Source organism: Mytilus californianus, unplaced genomic scaffold (genome assembly GCF_021869535.1).
Source record: "Mytilus californianus isolate M0D057914Y unplaced genomic scaffold, xbMytCali1.0.p SCAF_1, whole genome shotgun sequence".
NCBI classification, from domain to species: Eukaryota; Metazoa; Mollusca; class Bivalvia; order Mytilida; family Mytilidae; genus Mytilus; species Mytilus californianus.
The window spans coordinates 2,326,698-2,342,054 of NW_026262581.1; positions in this window are offsets into that span (position 1 = coordinate 2,326,698).

Here is a 15,357-nt window from a genome sequence, read left to right on the forward strand (position 1 = left end):
CTGCTTTCAAATTAAGGGACAAGAATGTCTTGTATTTATAAACTGTGACAAAATTCAATATCGCCTTTCGGAGTTCTCTTAAGTCACGATAGGTATAGTGTCCGGCTGAGATCGTGTTTTTCGAGTGAATCGGTCTACTTTTTTGAGTGTAGATCAGGTTTTTTCGAGTGATATTACATGTGATCAGATCGATTTACTGCTATTTCGCAAGTATGATAGTTGTATTCATGGCTGTTCATCTTATTCTGCATACTATACACATTTAAAGCACAAACTACGCACAATTTCCTTGAATTTCACATAAAAGTAAGCGTTTAACATTGTTCGCATTTAACGAGAGCAACAATTAAAACGTGTTTTTTTATCAAACGGTCCGGATTTTACAAATAAATGTGAATAAGAAAGAAGGCGTACGGTTGCCTATAATTGCTTACATCGACTTCAATTGAACTTTGGTGGATAGTTGTCTCATTGGCAATCATACCACATCTCCTTATTTTTATATTCTTTGCATTTAAAACTGATTTTTTTCTAGTTTATAACTAATTTAGTGAAGAACGATATTATAAATTTTCAATAAGTCACAAAAACATGTTATAATGTTGATCAATTTTAACCGTTTTTGATTTAATGCTAATTTTATGTACTGAAAACATTTTTATAACCTTTCAGTTTTACGATATACAAGAAATCACTGGGTCCTTTTTAAAACGGTCTTTAGAACCGAGAACTGGGGACTAATAATCATTTCAATTTCATTTCTTTAAAGTCAATAATATTTTATGATTGATATATATTAGTGGCGAACTCCTGAGATTTAAATCAGGGATAAGAAAACAAAGGAATAGCAGTAAAAACCCAAAAATTCAATATAAAAACAAATTTAATATTCTACTGTAAGAGGACACTCTAAAACCCGCAATGTTATAATCACGGTAGGTATAGTGTCCGGCTGGAATCGTGTTTTTTCGAGTGTGATCACGTTTTCTCGAATGAATATGATCAAAAATGTAAACAAACAAGACTTCTTTTCTGATGAGACGTAAAAAAAGATGCCGGAACCTTATATCTTATCATAGAAGATAGATTAGTTTTTGTGATAAAAATTTATTATCAACCCTACATTATTTTGTTTTAAAAACGTATAATTTAGCCTTACAATGCTTTATACCAAAACATAGATTAAAGCCATTTTTATACACATACCAATGCAAATGTCAAAGGAAATACGTGTTTTTTCGAGTGCGTCCGTGTTTTATCGAGTGAGAAAACAAAATTCCCATGGCTTAAAATGTTATATGTCAGTGCATTTACGTTTGAAAGGCAATAAAAAGGTTCAAATAAAGTACTTTTCAAAGCACGAAACAATGCAACAAACCAATTTGATAATGCTGTATTAACACTTATATTTCATAAAAAGGCATCGTTCATTTGTATTCAGATAATATTATCTTCATGTAAGTGTATCGATATGGATTTCATACAGTAAATATTTCGTGATGTAAACAATCTTTATGTGAACTGAGACATGTTGGATTGAGACGTACGTATACGTACACAAAGTGTGTAAAGCGGGTAAATGCGTGGGTTTTTTTTAACAGAAAATACATCCTAAATGTTTCATTTACTGTTTGTCTTGATGATAATATATTCTATCATTCTAGAAATGGAAATCAAGAACAATGTTCAAATGCTCCTACTCACGGTGAAGAGGAGTCTGATCAAGCATGTGCTATACTTGGTCACATAGAAATAAAGCACTACCATAGCTTCATTTCCACCAGAAATTAAAAGAATTATGTGTGTGAGGCCTAGTTTACGCATGTTATATGGACATTTCATTCTTTTTTATTATTTCAAAAGGATCATATTAAGGCTTACGTGTTATTCATTTCGTTGTTTTTTTTATATTATTTCAAAAGGATCGTATTAAAGCTTATATTTTTTCATTTCATTTCATTTTTTATTAAATACGTAAGTCCCCGAGGTTATCATCATATCAGTAGTCAGTACTTCGGTACTGAATGATTTATAACAAACCTTTCTATAAAATTGTTTACCTCAAGAGGGACTGGGGAATAGAAATATGGTCACTTAACTTAGGTCCTCTTCCGACCGGCAGTTAAACCCTTTGCCAAAGTGGGGCGTCCGTTTGGCTGAGCGGGATGTTAAAATACGCAGCCACGTCCGGTCAGAATGGGGCGTGTAGAGAGTGCCACGTTCACTGCATGTCAATAACCCTTGCAACAGCTCTTTGAGGGGTCCACAGGTGGCCTGTTGCAAGGCAAAATTTCTGTCTATATCCGATATACCCTAATTTTCAGTGGAAGTCTAAATTTCCCGACCTTCATCCTGAACGTCCTCTGTTACAGGACCTTAATATTGGATTTATTATTAATTGGTTCTCGTCTTGAACATACATGAAATATTTGCCACTGGCCGTTAAGCAACCAACAACCAATGATTTGAAATTGTTCGTTTATAAATTCATAAATTATCAACAAACTTAGGTTTCAACTCTATCAGGCAAAGTTGACCTTGGATGGATTTGGCTATTTTTTAGGTCCTTGGTCATATAGCTCCTTAAATGTTTCGGTTCTTATACATCCTTGGCTTTCAAATATTCGACTTTGAGCGTTCTGGGCGAAAGTAAATCCAGAAAATCGCTTCGGACGCATGACATTTATAAAGTATTGTTTTCATTTTTTGATAAGATATTCCACATTCAATTCAAATGTTATTGTAATAATTTTTTTTGGGGGGTGGGGGGGGGGGGGGGGGGGGGCGCTTTTAGTAGAATATTAAGGTTTATATTGAATTTTTCTAATTTCGTACTGCTTTTCCTTAGTTTTCTTGCTCCTTTGCTTTTTCGTCACTATAATATATATATATATATAATGTAATTTTAACACACTATTTAGTATGTAAATATTAGAATGTTTAAAATATTTACAAAACGATAAAAATAAACGCAATGTTTCGCTAGACAAACTAGCTTTATCAAGCGTGAATCTATCCAGGTGAAATCGGATGTAGATGATAAGAAACTTTTGCAGCTCAATGTACATGTTGCACATGAATTTAGCTGCCTTGTAAATGATACATAATGTGGATGAAGTTCAAGATTATATACAAAATTGGTGGTTGATGTTTGCAACATCCATTGGCCAATATTACAGGATAAAAAGGACGATGCTGTGTATCAAATTATTCTTTATCTTTCCTGTATCTCTTCTCGTCTTTTTCGTTAAGACCATCCGGTTCTAAAGTGTGGAGCTGGTGGATCCAAAAGTTTTCTCTTCTCCTGCTCGCCGTGGTGTCCCTCTCGGTGTTGACTTCTATGATTTGGAAAGTAACATTATCAAAAGGATGTTTCTTTGAGCGAAGATGTCTTGTGAGAGGACAGTTTTTGTTGGTTTTGTACCATGAACAATGGTTATTGAGCCCAAAATTGAATTTATCCATTGTTTCTCCCACATACTGAATGCCACAAGTGTTACATGTTAATATATAAATTAAGTTCTCCGTTTTACAGTTGGAATTTGAGTAGATGGTATAATTTGGTTTAGTAACGGAGCTGATGAAAGAACTGCTTGTATTGGCAGCTTTACAACATAAGCAATTCCTTCGACCATATTGTTTGTAGCAACCAGGAGGTGGAGTAGGCTGCTTTGCTAATACAGATGTCACTAATTTGTCACGGGTGTTTTTAGGTCTTCTGAAGGCCATGACTGGTGGTGAGGAAAATACCTTCTTTAGATTTGAGTCATTTTCTATAATTTTCCAATGCTTCTGAACAATGGATGACATATTTTTAAAATCAGGATGGTAAGTGAGTACAAGAGGTGTTCTGTTGACTTCTTTATTCTTATCCTTGTACTCTATAAGTTCTTGGCGACTAGTTTTGTTTGCTCTTTCGAAAGCTGTATCAATGATGTTGTTATTGTATCCTCGAACAACTAGATGTTTACGTAGTTGTCAAAGTCTAGCATTTTGCTTATTTTCAGTAGAGCATATTCTCTTGATTCGCAATGCCTGGTTGAATGGGATACCACGGGAGCAGTGTTTAGAATGGCAACTTTTAGGAGAAAGGAATTGATGTTTGTCCGTTTTTTGTATATGAAGGTCCGTTATAATAGTTCCGTTCTGGATGTAACTCGTAGAATCAAGGAAGTTTATTTTCTCCAAAGATGTTTCGTATGTAAATTTAATGGAATACAGTGTTCTAGAAATTTATTAAGATGGTCTTGCGAATCTGTCCATTTAAAATCAATATCGTCAATGAATCGAAACCATGATAATGGCTGGTATGGAGCACTAGCCAAGAGGCGTTTTTCAAGTTGGCCCATAAATATGTTGGCATATGACGGGGCCATTTTTGTGCCCATACTAGTGCCATCTATCTGGAGATAGTGTTTGTCATTGAAAGAGAAGTTGTTATTCTCCAGCACTAGTTTCAGAAGTGTAGCAAGGCACTCAGTTGGAGGATATTTTTTACTACGAGTGTTCCATGCCTCTTTGATTTCAGCTTCCCAATTGTGAACTTTCCATTTCTATGTAGCAACATTCCAGCAGCGCGTGCATACGGAGTATATATCTCCCAATTAATACGATATTCTCGGGCTTGTATTTCCTATTATGATTTCCTTGACAGAGGATTGCTGCTCACAAGGAAGCTATTAAACCAAGAGTTCCAAATGGTGAAGTTGAAATCATCCCTTCGTAAATTTTACGGACGCCATCACGAGTTGGTTGACCGTTATGGAATAAACGTTTCACAGATGATATCGGATATGTTCCTTATGTCGTAACTACGATACCCTTCCCTTTTCACGAATGTGACCTACAGTATTAGACTATTTACCGGATTTGTAATAACATAAGCAACACGACGGGTGCCACATGTGGAGCAGGATCTGCTTACCCTTCCGGAGCACCTGAGACCACCCCCAGTTTTCTAGTGGGGTTCGTGTTGCTTAGTCTTTAGTTTTCTATGTTGTGTCATCTGTACTATTTTTTGTCTGTTTGTCTTTTTATTTTTGGCCATAGCGTTGTCAGTTTGTTTTCGATCTATGAGTTTGACTGTCCCTCTGGTATCTTTCGTCCCTCTTTCACACGCTGCTATTCCTTTGTCTTGTGGAATGTTGGTATATAAAGGAGACACGTCAATGGATGCGAGTATAGTATTGTTTGGTAGAGGATTGAGGCTTTCCATTTTCTTTAGATAATCAGTCGTATCGTGAATGTAAAGAGGGTACTAGTAGTTCTTTCACATGAGGTCTTAAGTGATGGTCTACAAATTCGGATATCTTTTCAGTTGGGTGACTATTCGCTGAAACAATTGGTCGACCAGGATTGCCCGTTTTGTGTATTTTAGGCAACATATAGAATCTTCAAGCCTTTGCTTCGTTCTCAAGAGGTCGAAGATAATAAAAGGTGTCATTATCGATATGCTTTTGGTCGTACATCGTTTGAAGGATGGTGTTGATCTTTCGAATGGTATTTAGTGTTGAATCTGTGGTTAATTGTTTATAAAAAATGGAGTTTGACAGTTGGCGATTCCCCTCTGCCATGTAATCTGTTTTATTCATGACAACCACAGCGCCCCCTTTGTCAGCAGGGTTAATAACAATATCCTCTTTTAACGCTTTCAAAGCGATGCTTTCTGACTTGGATAATTTATCCAAGTCATCAAGTCAGAAAGCATCGCTTTGAAAGCGTTAAAAGAACAAGATGATATTGTTATTAACCCTGCTGACAAGGGGACGCTGTGGTTGTCATGAATAAAACAGATTACATGGCAGAGGGGAATCGCCAACTGTCAAACTCCATTTTTTATCAACAAGTAACAACAGTTCCAACACTAAATACCATTCGAAAGATCAACGCCATCCTTCAAGAGATGTACGACCAAAAGCATATCGATAATGACACCTTTTATTATCTTCGACCTCTTGAGAACGAAGCAAAGGCTTGAAGATTCTATACGTTGCCTAAAATACACAAAACGGGCAAACCTGGTCGACCAATTGTTTCAGCGAATAGTCACCCAACTGAAAAGATATCCGAATTTGTAGACCATCACTTAAGACCTCATGTTAAAGAACTATCCTATTACATTCAGGATACGACTGATTATCTAAAGAAAATGGAAAGACTCAATCCTCTACCAAACAATACTATACTCGCATCCATGGACGTGTCTCCTTTATATACCAACATTCCACAAGACGAAGGAATAGCAGCGTGTGAAGAGGCATGGAACACTCGTAGAGAAAAATATCCTCCAAATGAGTGCCTTGTTACACTGAAACTAGTGCTGGAGAACAACAACTTCTCTTTCAATGACAAACACTATCTCCAGATAGACGGCACTAGTATGGGAACAAAAATGGCCCCGTCATATGCCAACATATTTATGGGCCAACTTGAAAAACGCCTCTTGGCTAGTGCTCCATACCAGCCATTATCATGGTTTCGATTCATTGACGATATTGATTTTAAATGAACAGATTCGCAAGACCATCTTAATGAATTTTTAGAACACTGTAACTCTTTCCACCATTCAATTAAATTTACATACGAAACATCTATGGAGAAAATAAACTTCCTTGATACTACGAGTTACATCCAGAACGGAACCATTATAACGGACCTTCGTACCAAAAAAACGGACAAACATCAATTCCTTTCTCCTTAAAGTTGCCATCCTAAACACTGCTCCCGTGGTATCCCATTCAGCCAGGCATTGCGAATCAAGAGAATATGCTCTACTGAAAATAAGCAAAATGCTAGACCTTGACAACTACGTAAACATCTAGTTGTTCGAGGATACAATAACAACATCATTGATACAGGTTTCGAAAGAGCAATCAAAACTAGTCGCCAAGAACTTATAGAGTACAAGGATAAGAATAAAGAAGTCAACAGAACCTTGTACTCACTTGCCATCCTGATTTTAAAAATGTGTCATCCATTGTTCAGAAGCATTGGAAAATTATAGAAAATGACTCAAATCTAAAGAAGGTATTTTCCTCACCACCAGTCATGGCCTTCAGAAGACCTAAAAACATCCGTGACAAATTAGTGACATCTGTATTAGCAAAGCAGCCTACTCCACCTCCTGGTTGCTACAAACAATGTGGTCGAAGGAACTGCTTGTGTTGTAAAGCTGCCAATACAAGCAGTTCTTTCATCAGCTACGTTACTAAACCAAATTATACCATCTACTCAAATTCCAACTGTAAAACGGAGAACTCAATTTATATATTAACATGTAACACTTGTGGCATTCAGTCTGTGGGAGAAACAATGGATAAATTCAATATTGGGCTCAATAACCATCGTTCATGGTATAAAACCAACAAAAACTGTCCTCTCACAAGACATCTTCGCTCAAAGAAACATCCTTTTGATAATGTTACTTTCCAAATCATAGAAGTCAACACCGAGAGGGACACCACGGCGAGAAGGAGAGGAGAAAACTTTTGGATCCACCAGCTCCACACTTTAGAACCGGATGGTCTTAACGAAAAAGACGAGAAGAGATACAGGAAAGATAAAAAATAATTTGATACACAGCATCGTCCTTTTTATTCTGTAATATTGGCCAATGGATGTTGCAAACATCAACCACCAATTTTGTATATAATCTTGAACTTCATCCACATTATGTATCATTTACAAGGCAGCTAAATTCATGTGCAACATGTACATTGAGCTGCAAAAGTTTCTTATCATCTACATCCGATTTCACCTGGATAGATTCACGCTTGATAAAGCTAGTTTGTCTAGCGAAATATTGCGTTTATTTTTATCGTTTTGTAAATATTTTATAACCAGTCTAAAAGGGTACGTATGTTGTACCCTTTTAGACTGGTTATATATAATATTTTGTAGTGTACTGTATCATATTTATATGATCCATCGCCCCGTAAGATTTATCGTTGGCTATTATTCAGTCATTTAATATTTTTACCTTTTTTGTAGTCTGCATTGAGTGTGTTCACTCGATCCGATATTCTTACTGCATATTCCATCATGCATTTGCAATTTTATTTTAAGAAATTAAGATCTTTTACTATCAAAATTATCAAAACAGAACATCATATTTCAAATTTAGAAATCTACATTGATCAAAGAATTATTCCGAAAGGGTTAGTTTTAAAAGCTACGCCACTTACAACTGGAGAAAAGTCAAACAGATTTTTCAATAGATGGAATATTTTGGTGATGTTGTACCCTTTTAGACTGGTTATATATATATATATATCTAGCGTCGTAATATATATGATTGATATATACATATATACAAGTCTAAATTGAAAACAACGTTCAAACCTATGATTGCGTTGGATAAAAACCGCAATTTTTATACGTGTGCATGCAAAACAAATTTCTTGGTAAAGGGGTCTAAATACAGCACAAACAACATTTTCCAAAAGACCAAATGAGTGAAAAAGTATATTTTAACAAAACGCATTTGACTAGCAGGTCGAACAACTGATGTTCTTAAACCCTGCTGACTGCCATTGGCGATTGCCAAATAAAATGATCACCAGATGTAACAACATAGATCTTTAATATTAATTTAATATCAAACAGAAAACAATAAACTTGCGGAAAAGATGGTATACCGCAAACAAAAGGTGCAAAAATTAGTACACCATATCCGGATTTCGACAATTAATGTCTCTTCAGTGATGTTAGGAATCAAAACGGAATTTGGAAGGCCATATAATTTACCTCAATTTAGGATAGACTCTTGAATTTTGAAGAGTCGAAATAGGATGAACGGATCATATAAACCCGAAGGCAAATATAATACAAGCCCAAACGAAAAAATATAAACAATTCTAAATTGAAAACAACGTTCAACCTATGATTGCGTTTGATAAAAACCGCAATTTTTATACGTGTGCATGCAAAACAAATTTCTTGGTAAAGGGGTCTAAATACAGCACAAACAACATTTTCCAAAAGACCAAATGAGTGAAAAAGTATATTTTAACAAAACGCATTTGACTAGCAGGTCGAACAACTGATGTTCTTAAACCCTGCTGACTGCCATTGGCGATTGCCAAATAAAATGATCACCAGATGTAACAACATAGATCTTTAATATTAATTTAATATCAAACAGAAAACAATAAACTTGCGGAAAAGATGGTATACCGCAAACAAAAGGTGCAAAAATTAGTACACCATATCCGGATTTCGACAATTAATGTCTCTTCAGTGATGTTAGGAATCAAAACGGAATTTGGAAGGCCATATAATTTACCTCAATTTAGGATAGACTCTTGAATTTTGAAGAGTCGAAATAGGATGAACGGATCATATAAACCCGAAGGCAAATATAATACAAGCCCAAACGAAAAAATATAAACAATTCTAAATTGAAAACAACGTTCAACCTATGATTGCGTTTGATAAAAACCGCAATTTTTATACGTGTGCATGCAAAACAAATTTCTTGGTAAAGGGGTCTAAATACAGCACAAACAACATTTTCCAAAAGACCAAATGAGTGAAAAAGTATATTTTACCAATCATAAAATAGAATTGACGGTAAAAACAAAGGCAGCACGAAATGAAATTGAAAAGATTATGAATCCGAGTCCTCGGTTCTAAATACCGTTTTAAAAAGGAATCAGTGATTTCTTGTATATCGTAAAACTGAAAGGTTATAAAAATGATTTCAGTACAGAAAATTTGTATTAAATCAAAAACGGTTAAAATTGATCAACATCATAACATGTTTTTGTGACTTATTGAGAATGTATAATATTGTTCTTCACTAATTTACAGTTATAAACTAGAAAATCAGTTTTAAATGCAAAGAATATAAAAATTAGGAGTTGTGGTACGTTTGCCAATGAGACAACTATCCACCAAAGTTCAAATGAAGTGGATGTAAGCAATTATAGGCAACCGTACTCCTTCTTTCTTATTCACATTTCTTTGAAAAATCCGGACCGTTTGTTTGAAAAAACACGTTTTAATTGTTGCACTCGAAAAATGCGAACAATGTAAAACGCTTACTTTTAAGTGAAATTCAAGGAAATTGTGCGTAGTCTGTGCTTAAAATGTGTATAGTATTTAGAATAAGTTGAACAGCCACGAATACAACTATTATACTTGCGAAATAGCAGTAAATCGATCTGATCACATGTAATATCACTCGAAAAAACCTGATCAACACTCGAAAAAAATAGACCGATTCACTCGAAAAACACGATCTCATCCGGACACTATACCTACCGTGATAATTCCCATTGACAATGGCAATAACATTTGAATTAAATGGAATATCTGATAAAAAATAAAGACAACACTTTATAAATGTCATGCGTCCGAATCGCATTTCTGGATTTTTCTTCATCCGGAACGCTCAAAGCTGAATATTTGAAAACCAGGTATGTATATATAAGAACCGAAGCAGTATGACCAAAGGGGACCTAAAACTAGCCAAATCCTTCTAAGGTTAAACTTTGCCCGAGGGAATTGAAACCTTAGTTTCTTTATATTTTTTTATTAATAAACGGATAATTTTAGATGATTAATTGTTGGTTGCTTAACATCAAGTGGCAAATTTTAACAATTCATCCAATAGGTAGATCCTGTAACAGAGACCGTTCGGGATGAACGCCGGGAAGTTTAGACTGCCACTGGGAAATGAGGGTATATTGGATAGGAACAGAAACTTTGCATTGCAAATGGCCACCTACAGACCCATGAAAGGGTTTTTTAACGTGCAGATAGGGTGACACTCTATCTACACGCCCCATTCTGACCGGACATGGCCGTGTACTTGTACATCCCGCACAGCGAAACGGACGCCCTACTTTAGTAACGGCTTTACTGCCGGCCGGAAGAGGACCTAAGTGACCATATTTCTATTCCCCAGTCCCTCTTAGAGGTTAGAAAGGTTGTTATAAATCATTCAGTACCGAAGTACTGACTACTGATATGATGATAACCTCGGGGACTTACGTATTTAATAAATAATGAAATGAAAAAAAAATATAGGGTTTAATACGATCCTTTTGAAATAATAAAACAAAAAACCGAGTATATATAGTATATGTACACCTCACAAATATACATTGCTAATTTTCTGATGGAAAGGAAGCTATGATCGTGTTTTATTTCTGTGTGACCAAGCATAAGATACGCTTGATCGGGCTACTGTTCACAGTAGCCTGAGTAGGAGCATTTGAACATTGTTCTTGTTTCCCAATTCTAGAACGATAAAATATATTACCATCAAGTCAAATAGAAAATGAAACATTTAGGATGTATTTTCTGTAAAAAAAAACATAAACCCACTTTACACACTATATGTACCTACTTCTCAATACAGCATGTCTGTGCACACATAAAGATTGTTTACATCACGAAATATTAACTGCATGTATGAAATCCATATCGGTACAGGCTAACACGAATATTGTTTACATCCCAAATTTACTGTATGGAATCGACATCGGTACATATTTCCTTGGATGTGGACATGTTGGATCGATCCAGACATACGTCAACCTGTGTGGGTTGAATACTGTGGACGTGCTTGATGTAAATATTCTTTACTTGGGCGCAGACATGTTTGATCTATCCAAGTATTGGTATGCTGGTGTCCATGTAATTTATAAGACTTGGCAAACAACAACATATTCAAATGAAGGATGCCTTTTCATCAGAAACGTACTTGTTAATAAAGCATTATCAAACTGGTTTTATGCATTGGTTTCGTGCTTTAAAAAGTACTTTATTTGAACCTTTTCGTTGTTTTTTAAAAGACATATTACTAGTACAATTAAAGCCATAGGAATTTTGTTTTTTTCACTCGATAAAACATGGACTCACTCGAAACAACCATGACAACAGGGACCGCTCTCGAAAAAAACATAGACATATAAAAATGAATTTACTCTCCAAAATGTCCTTTATAAATGCAATAACAAGAAGCTTTGTAAAGTGTCTGTATATCTAAGAATATATAGATTGCATGTATGCATTTCCTTTAACACTAGCATTGGCATGTGTATAATAAAATTGAGAATGGAAATGGGGAATATGTCAAAGAGACAACAACCCGACCAAAGAGCAGACAACAGCCGAAGGCCACCAATGGGTAAACATGGCTTTAATCTTAATTTTGGAATAAAGCATTGTTAGGCTGAATTAAACGGTTTTTTTTAAATAATGTAGAGTTGGTGATATCTTTTTATCACAAATACTTATTTATCTTGTATGATCTAGCATAATAAGTTTTAGCATTTTTTAACGTCCTTTTGACTCAAATTCTGTAGTTACAAGGGCGCAACATCAAAACATTTTATATTTTTTTGAAAATGGTTAGTTTCACTTCATCGTCGCCAAATTACGGTTTTACACAGATCTGGTAAACCGTGGTGGACATGGTGGGGGCAGAGCATCACCCCGTCAAGGAAACAAACTTCATATTTTGACCAGAGTGGCTGATTTTGTAAATGCTTTTGATATTATGTAAAAACACGTTTTAAATTTTTGATATTATGTCAGTGTTCAGCATCATTTACGCAATATTTTCCATTGTAAAATTATAGCAAATTTAGACTAAACAGATATTTCAGTCTTATATATTTAAGATGTGGAAAGGTTATTTAAGCTATAATGACTGTCATTTTTTACCAAATGATTTTAAGGTATAAAAATGGTATTAAAATTTGCTATTAGTCCAAAAGAAATTAAAATGTATGCTGCACGAAAGTCAGCGACATCACAAAAGAATAAAATGTACATTTGTTTTGGTCTACTTATTACATAAACATTTAATAAACTTTTTATCGATACAATCCTGACTTCGTTGGCAGATATGAATTATGTGTATGCTTTTTTTACTGGTCTACATAATTTACAATTTGTTTATGGCTATTTTACAGACTCCGATATTACAATAACTATATAATGAATTCACTCTTTTGCAGATGAAGGGAGATAACTCTGAACACAAATATGACAGACAAGTTATTATTCAAGGATCTAATGGAAAGCTAAGAAATCATTATACAGATAATGGTTAAAAAGGTCGATAGTGATCTGTTTAACATAAAAGAGTTTAGAGAAGCTAGATTTTGCTATGAAAAACTATGTTTTTTTTATTTAGAATATTTAAAATTTTGTATTTAGAACATCTCTTTCCATACATCATAAATATGAATATAAATGTATATTTATTAGCGATAAATACAGAAATGTTTATATATCATAAACAACTAGGGATTTATGAGTAAAGTGTCTGCTAAACGTCCAGTGTCAACTATTTCACCATTCGTTTATTTTCACTGTGACTCGTAAAACTAGAGGCTCTAAAGATTATGTGTTGCTCACCTGAGTCTATGTCCATCTTCAACAATGGACACTCTTCAAAATTTCTTTTTTTTGTGGTGATTTTGTATTATTGGAACCTTATTGCTATTTAAAGTTTCTTTCGGTCTTTTATAACTTCATAATATTAGCCAATTACACAAAAAAATGATTAAAAATTCGTTATTTTGGGGGAGTAACTGCTATATGGTGTCAACTGACAATTTCAGCATTATGGCTTATTTGTAGAATCTTGTCTTGCTCAACATTTTTGATTTTTAAAGTATCTATTTATCTATTACAGTTTTCAAAATAATAGGCAAAAACGCAAAAAAAAAAAATCATTAAAGGGCAATAGCTTCAATAAAAAGTCGACTGTCGATTTCGACCATTTTCAACTTGTATTGCTTGTAAATTTTGCTATTTAAAAATGTATATCCATCTATTATGACTCTATTATAATTCACAAGATAATAATCAAAAACGTAAAAATGAGTAAAAATTGTCATTAAATGGCAATCAATATTAAACTTTAATAAAGAGTCGTCTGATAATGTTGGCCATGTTGATTTCTTAGTAGATCTTGTTGATCATTTTTGCTCTTAAAAGTTTCTGTCTATCTATTATAATTTTCATGGTTATAGGCAAAAATGGGGAAAAAAATGGTAAAATTTCAGGACAGCAAGTCCGATAAAATGTCTTCTGACAAGTTAAGATGTAAATGCACAGTAGATAGATCTCAACTTTTGAACCCTTGTGACCCTGTCAGATTTTCTCCATCTATATCGATGTGGAAGATTACATAAACTTGCATTTAAGCGCTATGTTCTATTTTAGCCATGTTGGTTGTCAGGCGGGGTCTTCAGACACATTTTTTAAATCTAGATACCACAAAGTTAACGGACGACGGACACCATTGATGAGAATAGCTCACTTGGCCCTATGAGCAGGTGAGCCAAATAATGTATATAAGTCAATGTTTTTACAAAGTTTCACAATGACTTTCAGTTAAGATGATGTTTCTTTATCCCTAAACAAATTTTCATGACAAAGTTCCAACTTGAACAGCCTTTATAAATGACATGACAGGGTTTGCCTATAATGTTAATTTTCCTGTTAGTTTTATAAAGAGAACTTTTTTCAACTAGAATATAGAACAGATTAAAGATAGGTTGTTGCAAAGTTACATTAGCTATTATACAGTGTGTTCAAAGATTAATTTTCATGTTAACTAGTGTCTTTTGGGGATGATAATTGGTGGAATAATTTAAGAAGATTTCCAAAAGACTTGTTATAGGAATTTATTATGGTGTACAAAACCACAAATTTTTTTGACGGACATTCATGATTAAATATAATTTAGAACTCTCTAAACACAAGAGACACCATGTATAACTTTTAATGACTAGGAACTAAGGATGACAACGAACAAACAACTTTCAGTTCAGTGACAAGTATTACATACATCTTAAGATCGGTAATGTGTTACTGTAATATGGATATACCTTGATATGTACAAATTTGACACGTTAGCTATATCCATTACTTGTCATATGTGATATTTTTATTTTTTGATGCTACCATCTTCCATCATATGTCCATTGTCCCCATCTCTCTATAATCTATTAAAAAAATCATTTGAAACCACTGGTTCTTTTTAAATCAACATTGAGCTGATGTGTAGTTTAGATCTGTTTCTGGACTTCAAGTGAATCAGCCAACATGGCCACTTATTCTAAATATAGATTAGTTTAGAGATTGCTCTGACGTCCCTTCAAAAACTTACTGTGAGCGTATATAACAAAAGTGATGTACAATTTCATGAAGAGATAAAGTGATCAAACATGGTTCTGGAAAGATACTGCTGTGTTTCGTGAAAGTTTAGTTTACATAAACGATCCAAATAATATTATAATTGACAAAGTTCATTGACACCTTGGTAGAACCCACAAAATTTGCTGTACCCATATAATACTGATCACAGTCTCAATATTTGGCATTATATTT